An 18257-nucleotide genomic window follows, 5' to 3' on the forward strand; every position below is an offset into this window, starting at 1 on the left:
CCCCTTTTCACACCTAAGATAAAACATCTCAAGCCAGCTCCTTAATTAGAAAGAATAAGTTGTTTCCTTGATTAATGGCATGCTGCAGAGAAAGACTATGTAGGAGGTAATAATTTATGGTAGCAATTTTAGGTGATTTTATCAAACTTTGCATGGTTTCATACTGTAGATTTTGGCAAGCATGATACTCCATCAAGGAGGTGGGGGGTAGCTGTAGAAAGCAAAATAAATATTTAAGCCCAGATAGATCCTTCTGACAAGTGCTCATTCTCAGATCATCTGTTCCTCATTTTGTGATATGTGTTATGAACAACAGCCCCATTCCACTTTCACAGCCCTTCATACTTAACATCCAACAAATATATAGTATTGTTATAATTTGCATTCACAGATAGCTGTACTAATGTACTTGCATGTGTGTATATATATATATATATGTGTGTGTGTGTGTGTGTGTGTATATATGTAAATATGTAAATATGTATATATGTATATATGTAAATATGTATATATGTATATATGCATATATGTATAGATGTATATATGTATATATGCATATATGTATAGATGTATAGATATATAGATGTATATATGTATATGTGTATATGTGTATATATGTATATATGTATATGTGTATATGTGTATGTATGTAAAGCTAAAGGCCTTCCTCTGACCCACCATCTTTTCCCATGGAAGGATGCTCTATATTATACCTTTAGAAACAACTTCAGAGTCAGTCATTTCTTATGATTGTCTCCTTGCTCTGTGGGTTACTAATGCCTTTTATCTAAAAGAATTATATGAGTTTACTGCCTGCCAAGTGGGTCGTTGGACTGCTGCTAAACTCAGAGTGTCTCAACAACATGGCAAGGCTTTACATTGTATTCCAATGGCAAGCTCACACTTCTTCTTGGAGTCATATGTTTCTATTTTCCTTACAAATGTTAATAGTTTGCTATCTTCTGTTATGTTGGGAGAATAGTATTGAGGTGCATAGCAAATACTGGTCCATAGTCAGACTTATTGGTTTATAGAAAAGCAAAACACAAAATAACCTGAAAAACTCCAATACACAATAGTGCAATCTTTCCAAAGCCTGCCTTGCAACAGTTGGACATTTACAAACTGAGTCCTTGGAGAAAGGTTGAGAAATTGAGAAGTTGCTTTCATCAGACCAGTCTGTGGGCATATCTGTGCCTAATTTTCTGTTTACTGACTGATATTGGGAGGCCCAGCAAGCAGTAGGTGGTGCCATCCTTAAAAAAGTGGACCTGAGCTGTAGAAGAAAGGTGGCTGAGGAGACGCTTGTAAGCACCTTTCATCTATACTCCATAGAGTCTGCTATATAGTTCCTGCCTCCAGGTTCCTGCCTTGCTTGAGTTCTTTTCTTGCCTTGGATTCCTTCAATAACACAAAGTAGCTGAAATAAAACATTTCCTCTCTAGGTTGATTTTGGCCCATGTTTTATCTCAGCAACAGAAAACAAACTGAAATAAGAACATGTTTTTTATTTCCTTACAGTAATTTACATCTAAGCAATTTGTTCATTCTGGTGCTATTATAAATGGCAATAATTTGTTATTAATATATAAAGTATGACTAGCTTTTAAGGCTGATTTTATGTTGTATCTGAACTGAGGTTTCTGTTTGGGTTTGGGGGGGGTTGTTTACTTTTTTGTTGTTTTTCCATTTTGGCATCTTTGGCTTTTGCCCCATATTGTGTTGTTAACTAATAATCATTTTACTCTACTTTATCTTATTTATGCTCCTGTTTTTATTTGCTAACTGCTCTATCTAAGACTTTCATTATCTTATACAATTGAAGTAATAAGACTGGACACCTTGTCTTGTTCATGATCTTTGCAGTTTTCACTACTATATATGGTCAAATTATGAGTATTGCCCACATGAAATATTTTCATCCTTTTGAGTGGGTTGGGATTTTTATCATTAAAAGGGTACTGATTATTCTTTTAATTTTTCTGAATCTGTTGAAGTAATCATATTTCATCCTTCAATGTTAGTACTCAAACTTCCCTTTTTATCAAAATAATCCAAATCTGTGATGTAATTCTATAAATCAACAACAACAAAATTTGGTGCCTCAGAGGTTATGTTTAAGATGCTTCAGAGAGACCCTCTGTCATGGATATTCATGAGTCTTGAGGGTATAGCTGTGATATAGACATCCTACTTATAACAACTGAGCACTCTGAAACCGCTTATTCTCTGTATGTTGACCAGTTGTGAGTTTCTATGTTAATTGCCATTGACTACAAAGAGAAATTTCTCTGATAAGATTTAAGTTATTAAATGGATATAGTGATAAGTCATTAGAAATAATTTCACTGTTATGTTTATTTAGCAGAATAGTAATAGTAGATTCTCCCCTGAGGATGACCTACCTAGGCATGGGTTCTTGGTTTTCTTGATAGTGCCAGGTATTGGTTCTATCTCATAATCATTTTTTCTCTTCTGGTAATATACATAGCACTTTCACACACTTTGAAAGCTACTCAGTAAGAATGGGGCTTCCAGGTGAATACCAGTCAGATTTATCCATACCCTATGACCCACAATATGGTATCTTCTGCAACTGGATCTTACCTTCAAGTTCTGAAGGGTGACCAAGAGAAATGGAATCATCTGTAATTTTTCTTTTTAAACCAGGGCCTAATTTCTAAATAGGTATCCATAATAGAGATGAGTCTGCAAGTCATTAAAATATATAAACCTAAATAAGTTAATAGAATATATTACTAAGGCATATTAATTCACATACTTTATATGATTTTCAATTAAAATTACACAGTATGTTCAAATATAATGTATCTAATTTATACATATTTTTTTCTTTTTTCCTATTACCTATTAGAATGTTCTATACTGCCTAGGTGGCCAGGATCTGGAAGCTTGGATGGCTCAAAGACCTAGGGTAGAATGAAATACAACAGGAGGGAGGAAAAGTCAACTCAATGATTGCTAACAACTGTCATCAGAGGGCATTATCCAGCCCAGTTGTCATCAAAAGGGTTCATTCAACAACTGATCAGAGCAGAGGTAGAGACAGCCAAACACTGGGCAAAGAGGAACCCTGCAAAAGAAGGGTAGGGTAGATTTTAGGAGCTAGAATAGTCAAGTGCACCATGAGAACATGGCCTACAGAATCAAGTAACCAGGGCTCATAAGGGCTCACAGACACTGAATTGGCAACATCGGACCCACATGGACCAGACCCCCTGCAAATGTGCAGTGGTTGTTTAGCTTGGGGATTTTGGTGGACTTCTAACAATGAAAGTGGGGGTGTTGGGGATGTCTCTGCCTCTTTTGCCTGCTTGAGGGACACTTTTTCCTCCTCCTACCCAATCTTGGTATGAGGATTTATGCTTAGTCTTATTCTGTCTTGTACTACATATTCAGTGGATATACATGGGAGGTCTGTTCCTTTCATGGAAAATAGAGGAACAGTGAATCTAGGAGAAATAGTGGGTAGAGAGGGTGGGGACTAGAAGGAGAGGAGGCTGCAATTGGGATGTATTATATGAGAGAAGAATAAAGAAAATGAACAAAATATAAGAAAATTTACTGCCAAAAAAAGGACAAAAAAGGTCTGTCATTGAAAATAGCAAAATATTCATTGAAGACTAGTACCTAATTATCTGTGCACATAGATATTTGACTGAAATTCCTTCTGTAATTTTCATAGACATAGGGATCAAGTATGTCCATTTCTTCTAATACTTGTAATTATGACTAATGATGGCAGTGACCTTATTTATCAACAGCACTTGCCCAGTTCCTTCCACTTAAGAATAATTAATTGATACATACATTAAAACTTCAGTGCTCAATATGTGCTAACTACTCAATTGTATGATGGTGCTAGCCTCTACAACACAGAGATTCAATGAGGAGAAAAATAAGAACAAAAAATACTATAAAATAGGCTATTCAAAGAAAGTGATGGGACAGCCCTGAGACATCAGATGATACAACACAGGATATACACTTAGCTCATGCCATTTCTTCTGAGATTCCCCTTAACCCCTCGTTGTCTAGTATTGTCTTTTTGTCTGCAGCCCTGAGTGTCCACGAGAACTTCATCTACAAAAATACACGTGATCTCACTCCTCAAAAGCTACCATGTGTTCTCAAAATATTATATATTGAAAATTAATTTTGAACATCGGTTTAAACCCAATGGCAGTTGGAATCGATAGATACTAATGGAAATGAAACAGCAACGTTATCTCAAAATCAAATAAATCAACATCAAACACTAAATCACACCTCCCTTATCAACTCAATTGTTTCTTAAAGGAAGAAGGCAGTAGAATTTAAAAATTAAGCATACACATTTCTTATATTAGTATATTATTTTCTATTAAGGGAATGAAACTATTGATAAGTTAAATAGTTATAATAATATTCACTAACTTTTACCCTATAACAGCATTCCTAATAATTTAAACTAGTGAAATGACTTTCAGAAACTTCAAGTAAGAATGTTTGATGGGTAAAATTATGAAGTAAGAAATTTCACTATTATTCTAATTATAAAATATAGCACTCAGAAAATTGGTAAATTATGAGATATTATAAAGAAGTAAATAAGAAATCACATAAATGAATTATAAATATTCTATAGCTACAAAATTCTGCACAGAAAATAACAAGGAAAGCAAATAATTATGTCAGAAAACAACAGCAATTTTATGAAAAGCAAAAAAATATGATATACCAGGTAAAATATGCTTATTTGTAGGCAACACTTGCTTTTAAATGCTAGCTTTAAGCTATATATTCATGTGTCATATGTGTATATGTATAAGTAAGTGTTGGTCAAACATAATTTAAATGTAATCTCACAGAGGCAGATATTCTGTGTGCAGTCATCTTTCTTTATTCTAATTAGTAATTCTACTTAACACCAATTTCATTATTATCCATATATTAAAAACATTCTATTTTATTTCTTAATTTTATTTATATTCTTACTATGCTGTTCATTAAAAAAAACAAACTTTGTATTGTATTTTGTATAGTTTTTCCATATTCTTAAAACACAGAGACATGAATAATTATATAAAGACACACAAATACACATATAGTGTGTAGATGTAAAAAAAGAAAAAGAAACGACCCACGCTAAATCAAGCTAATCACCAGCTTCTGTGGTCTCACCCACCTCATGACCAGACCCAAGCGGCCATCTTGCCCTGGTTTCCATGGCCAGCCTGCTGCCGAACCACTCACACTTCCTAGGCCATCCACCCCCATGTCTAGCTTGTAGAAAGCCAGCTACTGCTCACTCAGATCCCCTTAGCTGCATAAAATCACACTAGAGACTTGTAAGATAGCAGCTAGATTTATAACAGTAAATCTCCAACTCCAAAATGATGGCACAAAGAACTCAAAGAACTCAAAAAACACAATTGATATAAAGACAAGCTGCACACCTAGATCAGGCAAATGTACCCTACATTACTCTACTGCCAGTCTATAAAATCTGTAGCTGCACCCCCAAGGTCCCTAGAGGACACTCTGTGCAATCTGAGGACCACTGGTGAGTGGAACACAACTTCTGTTCCAATCCAATCTTGTGGGACCTGAGACAGCATTAGGGAAGCAGAAAACCCAGCCTGACCAGGGTCACAAATCCCTTCCAGTCAGTGCCAGCACCTGGTCACCTTGGGCGCAGAGTCTGCAGACACACCCAAGGTCCCTAGAGGACAGTTTCTCAGGCAGACCCCGTTTTGGGCTCCAGACATCCGGGCACCTTCCCTGCCAGAGGAGAGGTGTTTGCCCCGCCCAGGAGGGCTTTGCCAGAGCACCTGGGAGAGCCATCAGATTTCCCGGATCCCTCTGAGACTAGTCTATGCAGGTGAAAGTGTGGACTACAGAAGCTAACAGCTTCTGGGACAGGTCCTGTTTCAGGCATTCATCTTCTGCCAGGAGGCAGGTCCAAACGTCAGATATCTGTGCACCTTCCCTGCAAAAGGAGAGCTTGCCTGCAGAGAGTGCTCTGAACACTGAAACTCAGGAGAGAGCTAGTCTCCCAGGTCTGCTGATAGAGGCTAACAGAATCACGAAAGGGAAAAGCTCTAACCAGAGACAACTATAACAACTAACTCCAGATATTACCTGATGGCGAAAGGCAAACGTAAGAATCTTACTAACAGACACCAAGACCACTCACCATCAGCACTCCCACCTCACCCAATCCTGGGCACCCCAACACACCCAAAAAGCTAGACCTGGATTTAAAAGCATATCTCATTATGATGATAGAGGACATCAAGAAGGACTTTAATAACTCACTTAAAGAAATACGGGAGAACACTGCTAAAGAGTTAGAAGTCCTTAAAGAAAAACAGAAAAAACATCCAAACAGGTAATGGAAATGAACAAAACCATACTGAACCTAAAATGGAAAGTAGACCCAACAAAGAAAACCCAAAGTGAGGCAACGCTGGAGATAGAAACCCTAGGAAAGGAATCTGGAAACATAAATGCGAGCATCAGCAACAGAATACAAGAGATGGAAGAGAGAATCTCAGGTGCAGAAGATTCCATAGAGAACCGGCACAACAATCAAAGAAAATACAAAATGCAAAAAGATCCTAACTCAAAACATCCAGGAAATCCAGAACACAATGAGAACACCAAACCTACAGATAATAGGAGTAGATGAGAATGAAGAGTTTCAACTTAAAGGGCCAGCAAATATCTTCAACAAAATTATAGAAGAAAACTTCCCAAACCTAAAGAAAGAGATGCCCATGAATATACAAGAAGCCTACAGAACTCCAAATAGACTGGACCAGAAAAGAAATCCCTCCTGTCACATAATAATCAGAACAACAAATGCACTAAATAAACACAGAATATTAAAAGCAGCAAGGGAAAAAGGTCAAGTAACATATAAAGGCAGGCCTATTAGAATTACTCTAGATTTCTCATTAGAGACCATGAAAGCCAGAAGATCCTGGACAGATGTTATACAGACACTAAGAGAACACAAATTCCAGCCCAGGCTACTATACCCAGCCAAACTCTCAATTACCATAGATGGAGAAACCAAAGTATTCCAAGACAAAACCAAATTCACATGATATCTTTCCACGAATCCAGCCCTTCAAAGGATAATAACAGAAAAAAAAATACAAGTATGGAAACCACACCATAGAAAAAGCAAGAAAGTAGTCCTTCAACAAACCTAAAAGAAGATAGCCACAAGAACAGAATGCCAACTCTAACAATAAAAATAATAGGAAGCAACAATATTTTCCTTAATATCTCAATATCAATGGACTCAATTCCCCATTAGAAAGACATAGACTAACAGACTGGCTACACAAACAGGACCCAACATTTTGCTGCTTACAGGAAACTCATCTCAGGGGAAAAGACAGATACTATCTCAGAATGAAAGGCTGAAAAACAATTTTCCAAGCAAATGGTCTGAAGTAACAAGCTGGAATAGCCATTCAATTATCTAATAAAATTGACTTCCAATCCAAAGTTATCAAAAAAGACAAGGAGGGACACTTCATATTCATCAAAGGTAAAATCTTCCAAGAGGAACTCTTAATTCTGAATATATATGCTCCAAATGCAAGGGGAGCCACATTCATTAAAGAAACTTTAATAAAGCTCAAAGCACACATTGCACCTCACACAATAATAGTGGGAGACTTCAACTCACCACTTTCATCAATGGACAGATTGTGGAAACAGAAACTAAACAGGGACACAGTGAAACTAACAGAAGTTATGAAACAAATGGATTTAACAAATATCTACAGAATATTTTATCCCAAAAAAAGGATATATCTTCTTCTCAGCAACTCATGGTACATTCTCCAAAATTGACCATATAATTGGTCACAAAACAGGCCTCAACAGATACAAAAATATTGAAATTGTCCCATGCATCCTATCAGATCACCATGAATTAAGGATGATCTTCAATAACAACATAATTAATAGAAAGCCAATATTCATGTGGAAACTGAACAACACTCTTGTCAATGATACCTTGGTCAATGAAGGAGTAAAGAAAGAAATTTAAGACTTTTTAGAGTTCAATGAAAATGAAGCCACAACATACCCAAACTTATGGGACACAATGAAAGCATTTCTAAGAGGGAAACTCATAGCTCTGAGTGCCTACAAAAAGAAACTAGAGAGAGCACACAGTAGTAGCTTGACAACACACCTAAAAGCTCTAGAATAAAAGGAAGCAAATTCACCCAAGAGGAGTAGACAGTTGGAAATAATCAAAAACAGAGCTGAAATCAACCAAGGGGAAACAAGAAGAACTATTAAAAGAATCAACCAAACTAGGAGCTGGTTCTTTGAGAAAATCAACAAGATAGATAAACCCTTAGCCAGACTCACTAGAGGGCACAGGGACAGCATCCTAATTAACAAAATCAGAAATGAAAAGGGAGACATAACAACAGATCCTGAAGAAATCCAAAACACCATCAGATCCTTCTACAAAAGACTATACTCAACAATACTGGAAAACCTGGATGAAATATACAAACTTCTAGACATATACCAGGTACCAAAGTTAAATCAGGATCAGGTTAATGATCTAAACAGTCCTATATCCCCTAAAGAAATAGAAGCAGTCATTAATATTCTCCAAACCAAAAACAGCCCAGGACCAGAAGGGTTTAGTGAAGAGTTCTATCAGACTTTCAAATAAGATCTAATTCCAGTTCTTCACAATCTATTCCACAAAATAGAAAAAGAAGGTACTCTAACCAATTCATTCTATGAAGCCGCAATTACTCTGATACCTAAACCGCAAAAGACCCAACAAAAAAAAAAAAAGAACTTCAGACCAATTTTCCTTTTGAATATTGATGCAAAAATACTCAATAAAATTCTCGCTAAACGAATCCAAGAACACATCAAAACAATCATCCATCCTGACCAAGTAGGTCTCATTCCAGGGATGCAGGGATGGTTTAATATACAGAAATCCATTTAATATACAGTAATCCAGTATATAAACAAATTCAAAGACAAAAACCACATGATCATCTCATTAGATGCTGAGAAAGCATTTGACAAAATCCAACACCCATTCATGATAAAAGTCTTGGAGAGATCAGGAATTCCAGTCCCATACGTAAACATGATAAAAAAGCAATGTACAACAAACCAGTAGCCAACATCAAAGTAAATGGTGAGAAGCTGGAAGCAATCCCACTAAAATCAGGGACTAGACAAGGATGCCCACCTTCATACCTATTCAATATACTATTTGAAGTCCTAGCCAGAGCAATTCAACAACAAAAGAAGATCAAGGGGGTACAAATTGGAAAGGAAGAAGTCAAAATATCACTATTTGCAGATGATATGATAGTATATATAAGTGACCCTAAAAATTCCACCAGGGAACTCCTAAACCTAATAAACAGCTTCAGTGAAGTAGCTGTATATAAAATTAACTCAAACAAGACAATGGCCTTTCTCTACACAAAGGATAAACAGGCTGAGAAAGAAATTAGGGAAACAACACCCTTCACAATAGTCACAAATAATATAAAATACCTTGGCGTGACTCTAACTAAGGAAGTGAAAGATCTGTATGATAAGAACTTCAAGTCTCTGAAGAAAGAAATTAAAGAAGATCTCAGGAGATGGAAAGATCTCCCATGCTCATGAACTGGCAGGATTAATATAGTCAAAATGGCTATCTTGCCAAAAGCAATCTACAGATTCAATGGGATCCCCATCAAAATTCCAACTCAATTCTTCAACAAATTAGAAAGGGAAATCTGCAAATTCATCTGGAATAACAAAAAACCTAGTATAGCAAGAACTCTTCTCAATGATAAAAGAACCTCTGGTGGAATCATCATGCCTGACCTAAAGCTGTACTACAGAGCAATTGTGATAAAAACTGCATGGTACTGGTATAGTGACAGACAAGTAGACCAACAGAATAGAATTGAAGACCCAGATATGAACCCACACACCTATGGTCACTTGATCTTTGACAGGGGAGCTAAAACCATCCAGTGGAAAAAAGACAGCATTTTCAACAAATAGTGCTGGCACCACTGGCATCTATCTTGTAGAAGAGTGCGAATTGATCCTTTCCTATCTCCTCATACTAAGGTCAAACCTAAGTGGATTAAGGAACTCCACATAAAACCAGAGACACTGAAACTTATAGAGGAGAAAGTGGGAAAAAGCCTCGAAGATATGGGCACAAGCGAAAAATTCCTGAATAGAACAGGAATGGCTTGTGCTATAAGATCAACACATGGGACCTCACAAAATTGCAAAGCTTCTTTAAGGCAAAAGACACTGTCAATAAGACAAAAAGGCCACCAACTTATTGGGAAAGGATCTTTACCTATCCTAAATCAGATAGGGGACTAATATCCAATATATATAAAGAACTCAAGAAGGTGGACTACAGAAAATCAAATAACCCCATTAAAAATGGGGCTCAGAGCTGAATAAAGAATTCTCACCTGAGGAATAATGAATGGCTGAGAAGCACCTGAAAAAATGTTCAGCATCCTTAATCATCAGGGAAATGCAAATCAAAGCAACCCTGAGGTTGCACCTCACACCAGGCAGAATGGCTAAGATCAAAAATTCAGGTGACAGCAGATGCTGGCGAGGATGTAGAGAAAGAGGAACTCCTCCATTGTTGGTAGGATTGCAAGCTTGTACAACCACTCTGGAAATCAGTCTGGCTGTTCCTCAGAAAATTGGACATAGTACTACCAGAGGATCCTGCAATACCTCTCCTGGGCATTTATCCACAAGATGTTCCAACTGGTAAGTAGTACACATGCTCCACTATGTTCATAGCAGCCTTATTTATTTCCAGAAGCTGGAAAGAACCCAGATGCCCCTCAACAGAGGAATGGATACAGAAAATGTGGTACATTTACACAATGGAATACTACTCAGCTATTAAAAAGAATGAATTTATGAAATTCCTAGGCAAATGGATGGACCTGGAGGGCATCATCCTGAGTGAGGTAACCCAATCACAAAGGAACTCACACAATATGTACTCACTGATAAGTGGATATTAGCCCAGAAACTTAGGATACCCAAGATATATGATACAATTTGCTAAATGCATGAAACTCAAGAAGAACAAAGACCAAAGTGTGGACACTTTGCCCCTTCTCAGATTTGGGAACAAAACACCCATGTAAGTAGTTACAGAGACAAAGTTTGGAGCTGAGACGAAAGGATTGACCATCTAGAGACTGCCATATCCGGGGATCCATCCCATAATCAGCCTCCAAATGCTGACACCATTGCATATGCTGGCAAGATTTTGCTGAAAGGACCCAGATATAGCTGTCTCTTGTGAGGCTATGCTGGGGCTTAGCAAACACAGAAGTGGATGCTCATAGTCAGCTATTGGATGTATCACAGGGCCTCCAATGGAGGAGCTAGAGAAAGTACCCAAGGAGCTAAAGGGATTTGCAACCCTATAGGTGGAACAAAAATATGAACTAACCAGTACCCCCCCCCGAGTTCATGTCTCTAACTGCATATGTATCAGAAGATGGCCTAGTTGGTCATCATTGGAAAAAGAGACCCCTTGGTCTTGCAAACTTTATATGCCTCAGTACAGGGGAATCCCAGTGCCAAGAAGTAGGAGTGAGTGGGTAGGGGAGGGGGGGAGTATGGGGGACTTTGGGGATAGCATTCAAAATGTAAATGAAGAAAATACCTAATTAAAAAAAGATTTCAAGACCACCCTTTAAAAAAAAATCCCTAGCTGCATGTGTCTTGTTCAGGCCACATGGTTCCGGTTTAACTTTTTCCTCCATCTTCTCTCAGTCCTTTGCCTTGTCTATATTTCTTCTTCCCCTTTTTCCTCTCTAAAACTTTTAGCTCCATCTTTCCCTTTCACTGCGCAATCACAGGCTCTAGCCTTATCTGACCACTTAAGATTTCACCTGGCCTCACTGGAGTCTGGGCACTTCTCTTGAAGATGCAGGAAATACAAACAGCAATCCACAACACATGTACATGTATTTGAAATTTTCACATTACTTATCATATAATTCACATCCTTAGCACACACTCCTCCTCTCCTCCCAGACCCACCCTCATACATCGCTCCCATTCTCCTCAGAGAAAGGGACACCCCTCAGGGGTACCAACCCTCCCTGGCACATCAAGTCTCACCAGGACTAAGCCCATACTCTCCCACTGAGGCCAGAAAAGGCAGTCCAGCTATGGGAAGGAGATTCATAAACAGTCAACAGAGTCAGAGACAGCCTTTGCTCCAACTGTTAAGGGTTCCACATAAGACCAAGCTGCACATCAGCTACAAATTATTAGGAGGCTTTGGCTGATGGTTGTCAGGGACTGGCTCTTTCCCATTGGATAGGTATCATGTTGGGTCAGCCATTGAATGGCCATTCCACCAAACCCTGATCCATCTTTATCCCAGTACATCTTGTAGGCAGGACAAATTTTGGAAAGAAGATTTTGTGGTTGGGTTGGGGTTTCTTCCTCCCTCCACTGGAAGTCCTACCTGGCTACAGGAGGTGGCAACTTCAGGCTCCATATTCCTACCTGCTAAGAGTCTCAGCCAGGGTCACCTTCATAGATTCCCAGGAGCCTCCCCAGTCCCAGGTCTCTGGCTAGTGCCAGATATGCCCCCTACCAGCAGATTTCCATTTTCTCTCCCAGGCCTCTCTTGTCCTCCCCACACCTGATCCCCATCCCAGTTCTCCTCCCCATTGGTTCTCTCTCATCCATAGTCCTCCCTGAATTGACTTCTGATGTCTATTTTATTTTATATCCCTGTGAGTGCTAATCAAGCATCCTCCCTTGGGACCTCCTTATTACTTAGCTTCTTTTGGGTCTGTGGATTGTAGCATGGTTATCCCATATTTTATGATTAATATCCACTTATAAAGGTGTACATACCATGCATGCTTTTTTGGATCTGGTTTGCCATACTCAGGATGATATTTCCTTGTTCTATTTACCTGCAAATTTCATATCTCTTTGTTTTTAATAGCTGAGTAGTATTCCATTATGTAGATGTACCACATTTCCTTTGTCCATTCTTTGGTTGAGGGACATCTGTGTTTCAGGTTTCTGGCTATTATGAATAAAGCTGCTATGAACATAGATAAGCAAGTGTCCTTGTGGTTTTCATGTTTATGCCCAGGAGTGGTATCGCTGGGTCTTAAGTTAGATCTATTCCCAATTTTCTGGGAAACTGCCAAATTGATTTCCAAAGTGATTGTAAAAGTTTGCACTGCCACCAGCAATTGAGGAGTGTTCCCCTTGCTCCACATCCTTGCCAGCATGAGCTGTCAATTGAGTTTTTGATCTTAGGCATTCTGACATGCATAAGATGGAATCTCAGAATTGTTTTGAATTGCATTTCCCTGATGACTAGGAAAATTTCTTTAAGTGCTTTCCAGACATTTTAGAGATTGTTCTCTCGAGAAGTCTGTTTATCTCTGTACCCCATATTTAAGTTAGGCTATTTGACTTGTTTCTTGAATTTTATATATTTTGCATATTCACCGTCTGTCAGATATGGAGTAAAGATCTTTTTCTGTTCTGTAGGCTGTTGTTTATCCTTTTGACCATGTCCTTTGCCTTACAGAAGATTTTCAGTTTCACGAGGTCCCATTTATCAATTGTTGATCTTAGTGCCTGGGCTGTTGGTGTTCTGTTCAGGAAGTTGTCTCCTGTGCCAATGTGTTCAAGACAATTCCCCACTTCCTCTTCTATTAGATTTAGTGTATCTAGATTTATGTTGAAATCTTTGATCCACTTTGACTTGAATTTTGTTCAGGGTAATAAATAAGAATCTATTTGCATTTTTCTACATGCAGACCTCCAGTTAGACCAGTACTATTTGTTGAAGATGCTTTTTTTTTCCCCATTGGATGATTTTGGCCTCTTTGTTAAAAATCAAGTGTCAGTGGGTGTGTGGGTTTATTTATGGGTCTTTGATTCTTCAAAATTCTACTCATGAGTTTACAATATTTCTACTCTAACCCCACAAACACTAAAGAATGACATGTAAACATGCCATTACATATGAGTTCCATTTATATAAATGAATATTATTGCTTGAATTTGAAAGGTCATAATCATGTTCTGGGGACTTCAGAGAACTGATCATATCCAGAAGGCTCTGTTCTAATCATTGGATTGATGCCTTAATTTATTTAAAATATGATGGTATTGTTGGATCAGGTTAAAAGAAGGTGTTGAGGTATAGAGGAAGTTGGTTAGAGGGGAAATACCCATGAGGGCTACATCCTTGTCTAAACATTTCTGTTCTGTTTTTTCTTTCTTTTTATTGGATATTTTCTCTATTTACATTTCAAATGTTATCCCCTTTCCTGGTTCCCCCCTCCCAGAAATGCCCTGTAATGGCTGGTTTTGTGTGTCAACTTGACACAAGCTGGAGTTATCACAGAGAAAGGAGCTTCAGTTGGGGAAGTGCTTCCCTGAGATCCAGCTGTGGGGCATTTTCTCAATTAGTGATCAAGGGTTAAAGGCCCCTTGTGGGTGGGACCATCTCTAGGCTGGTAGTTTTGGGTTCTATAAGAGAGCAGGCTGAGCAAGCAAGCCAGTAAGTAACATCCCTCTATGGCCTCTGCATCAGCTCCTGCTCCCTGACCTGCTTGAGCTCCAGTCCTGACATCCTTTGGTGATCAACAGCAATGTGGAAAGTGTAACCTGAATAAACCCTTTCCTCCCCAACTTGCTTCTTGTTCATGATGTTTGTGCAGGAATAGAAACTCTGACTAAGACACACCCTATCACATCCTCCCTTCCCCTTCTTCTATGAGAGTGTTCCTCCACCCACCCACACACTCCCACCTCCCTGCCCTCAATTCCCCTACTCTGGAGCATCTATTGAGCCTTCATAGGACCAAGGACCTCTCCTCCCATTGATGCATGACAAGGCCATCCTCTGCTACATATGCAGCTGGAGTCATGTGTACTCCTTTGTTGATGGCTTAGTCCCTGGGAGTTCTGGGGGCTTTGGTTGGTTGATATTGTTGTCCTTCCATTGGGGTTGCAAACCTTTTAACTCCTTCAGTCCTTTTTCTAACTCCTCTATTGGGGACCTTGTGCTCAGTCCAATGGTTGCCTGCGAACATTTGCCTCCATATTTGTAAGGCTCTGGCAGGGTCTCTCAGGAGACAGCCATATAAGGCTCTTTTCAGCATGCAGTTCTTGGCATTGACAATAGTGTCTGGGTTTGGTAACTGTGTATGGGATGAATCCCCAGGTGGGACAGTCCCTAAGTGACCTTTCCTTAGTCTCTGCTCAACACTTTAGCCTTGTATTTGCTCCTGTGAGTATGTTGTTCTCCTAAAAAGAACTGAAGCACCCACACTTTGGTCTTCCTTCTTATGGAACTTCATGTGGTCTGTGAATTGTATCCTGATTATTTGGAGCTTTTGGGCTAATATTCACTTATTGGTAAATGCATACCATGTGTGTTCTTTTGCGATTGGGTTACCTCACTCAGGATATTTTCTTGTTTTATCCATTTGCATAAGAATTTCATGAATTCATCATTTTTAATAGCTGAGGAGTACTCCATTGTGTAAATGTATCACATTTTCTGTATCCATTCCTCTGTTGAGGGACACCTGGGTTCTTTCCAGTTCTAGGCTATTAGAAATAAGGTGGCCATGAACACAGTGGAACATGTGTCCTTATTACATGTTGGAGCATCTTCTTGGTTATATGTCCAAGAGTAGTATAGCTGGGTCCTCAGGTAGTACTATGTCCCATTTTCTGAGGAACCACCTAACTGATTTCCAGAGTGTTTGTCCCAGCGTGCAATCCCACCAGCAATGGAGAAGTGTACCTCTTTCTCCACATCCTCAACAGCATCTGCTTTCTTTTCATTTTTTTTCTTAGATATTTTCTTTATTTACCCTTCAAATGCTATTTCCTTTCCTGGTTTCCTCTCCAAAAAACACCCTCCCCCTATACCCTCCTTCCTACCCCCTCCCCCTGCTAACCAACCCACCCAATCCCTCTTCCTGGCTCTAGCATTCCCCCACACTTGCATATAGAGCCTTCATAGGACAAAGGGCCTCTCCTCCCATTGATGTCTGACTAGGCCATCCTCTGCTGCATATGCAGCTGGAGCCATGAGTCCCACCATGTGTGCTCTTTGGTTGATGTTACCTGAGATTTTATTTTAGCCATTCTGTGTGGTGTGAGGTAGAATTTCAGGGTTGTTTTGATTTGCATTTCCCTGATGACTAAGGATGGTGAACATTTCTTTAGGTGCTTCTTGGTCATTTGATATTCCTCAGTTTTAAAATTCTTTGTTTAGCCCTGTACCCCATTTTTAAAGAGCTATTTGGTTCTCTGGAGTCTAACTTCTTGAGTTCTTTGTATAAATTGAATATTAACCCTCTAGTAAATATAGGATAGATAAAGATCTTTTCCCAATCTGTTGGTTGGTTGCCTTTTTGTTTTCTTGACAGTGTCCTTTGCCTTACAGAAATTGCAATTTTATGAGGTCCCATCTGTTGATTTTTGATCTTACAGAATAAGCCATTGGTGTGTTCTGTTCAGGAATTTATCCCCTGAGCCCATGTATTCAAGGCTTTTCACCACTTTCTCCTCTATAAGTTTCAATGTCTCTGGTTTTATGTGGAGGTCCTTAATCCACTTGGACTTGACCTTTGTAGTCAATTTGCATTTTTCTACATGTTGACCACCAGCTGAACCAACATCATTTGTTTAAAATGCTGTCTTTTTTCCACTGAATGGTTTTAGCTCCTTTCTCAAGGATCAAGAGACCATATGTATGTGGGTTCATTTCTGGGTCTTCAATTCTATTCCATTGATCTTCCTGCCTATCTCTGTAAGAATACCACACAGTTTTGATCACTTTTGCTATGTAGTACAGCTTGAGGTAAGGGATGGTTATTCCCCCAGAATTTCTTTTATTGTTGAGAAGTTTCGCTATCATGGGTTTTTTTTTTATTGCAAATGAATTTGCAAATTGTTCATTCTAACTCTATGAAGAATTGTTTTCCAATTTTGATGGGGAATTGCATTGAATCTGTAAATTGCTTTTGCAAGATGGCCATTTTTACTATATTAATCCTGCAAACCATGAGCATGGAAGAACTTTCCATCTTCTGAGATCTTCTTTGATTTCTTTCAATAGACACTTGAAGTTTTTTTTTATTAGATATTTTCTTTATAGACATTTCAAATGCTATCCCAAAAGTTCCCTATACCCTTCCTCCGCCCTGCTCCCCTACCCACCCACTCACACTTCTTGGCCCTGGCTTCCCCTGTATTGGGGCATATAAAGTTTGCAATACCAAGGGGCCTCTCTTACCAGTGATGGCTGACTAGGCCATCTTCTGCTACATATGCAGCTAGAGATACGAGCTCTGGGGGTACTGGTTAGTTCATATTGTTGTTCCATCTATAGGGTTGCAGACCCCTTCAGCTCCTTGGGTGCTTTCTCTAGCTTCTCCATTGGGGGCCCTGTGTTCCATCTTATAGATGACTGTGAGCATCCACTTCTGTATTTGCCAGGCACTGGCATAGCCTCATAGGAGACAGCTATAACAGGGCCCCTTCAGCAAAATCTTTCTTGATTGTGCCTAGGTTTGGTGGCTGATTATGGGATGGATCACCAGATAGGGTAGTCTCTGGATAGTCCATTATTTTGCCTTAGCTCCAAACTTTGTCTCTGTAACTCCTTCTATGGGCGTTTTGTTCCCTATTCTAAGGAGGAATGATGTATCCACCCATTGGTCTTCCCTCTTTTTGATTTTCTTGTGTTTTGCAAATTATATCTTGGGTGTTCTATGTTTCTGGGCTAATATCCACTTATCAGTGAGTGCATATCTAATGATTTCTTTTGTGATTGGGTTACCTCACTAAGGATGATATCCTTCAGGTACCTCCATTTGTCCAAGAATTTCATAAATCCATTGTTTTTAATTGCTGTGTAGTACTCCATTGTGTAAATATACCACATTCTCTGTATCCATTCTTCTGTTGAGGGACATCTGCATTCTTTCCAGCTTCTGGCTATTATAAATAAGGCTGCTGTGAACATAGTGGATCAGGTATTCTTATTACCAGTTGGAACTTCTTCTGGGTATATGCTCAGGGGAGGTATGGCTGGATTTTCCGGTAGTATTATGTCCAATTTTCAGAGGAACCTCCAGACTGACTTCCAGAATGGTTGTACAAGCTTGCAATCCCAC

This window comes from Mus musculus, chromosome 8 (assembly GCF_000001635.26).
Source record: "Mus musculus strain C57BL/6J chromosome 8, GRCm38.p6 C57BL/6J".
Taxonomy (NCBI): Eukaryota; Metazoa; Chordata; class Mammalia; order Rodentia; family Muridae; genus Mus; species Mus musculus.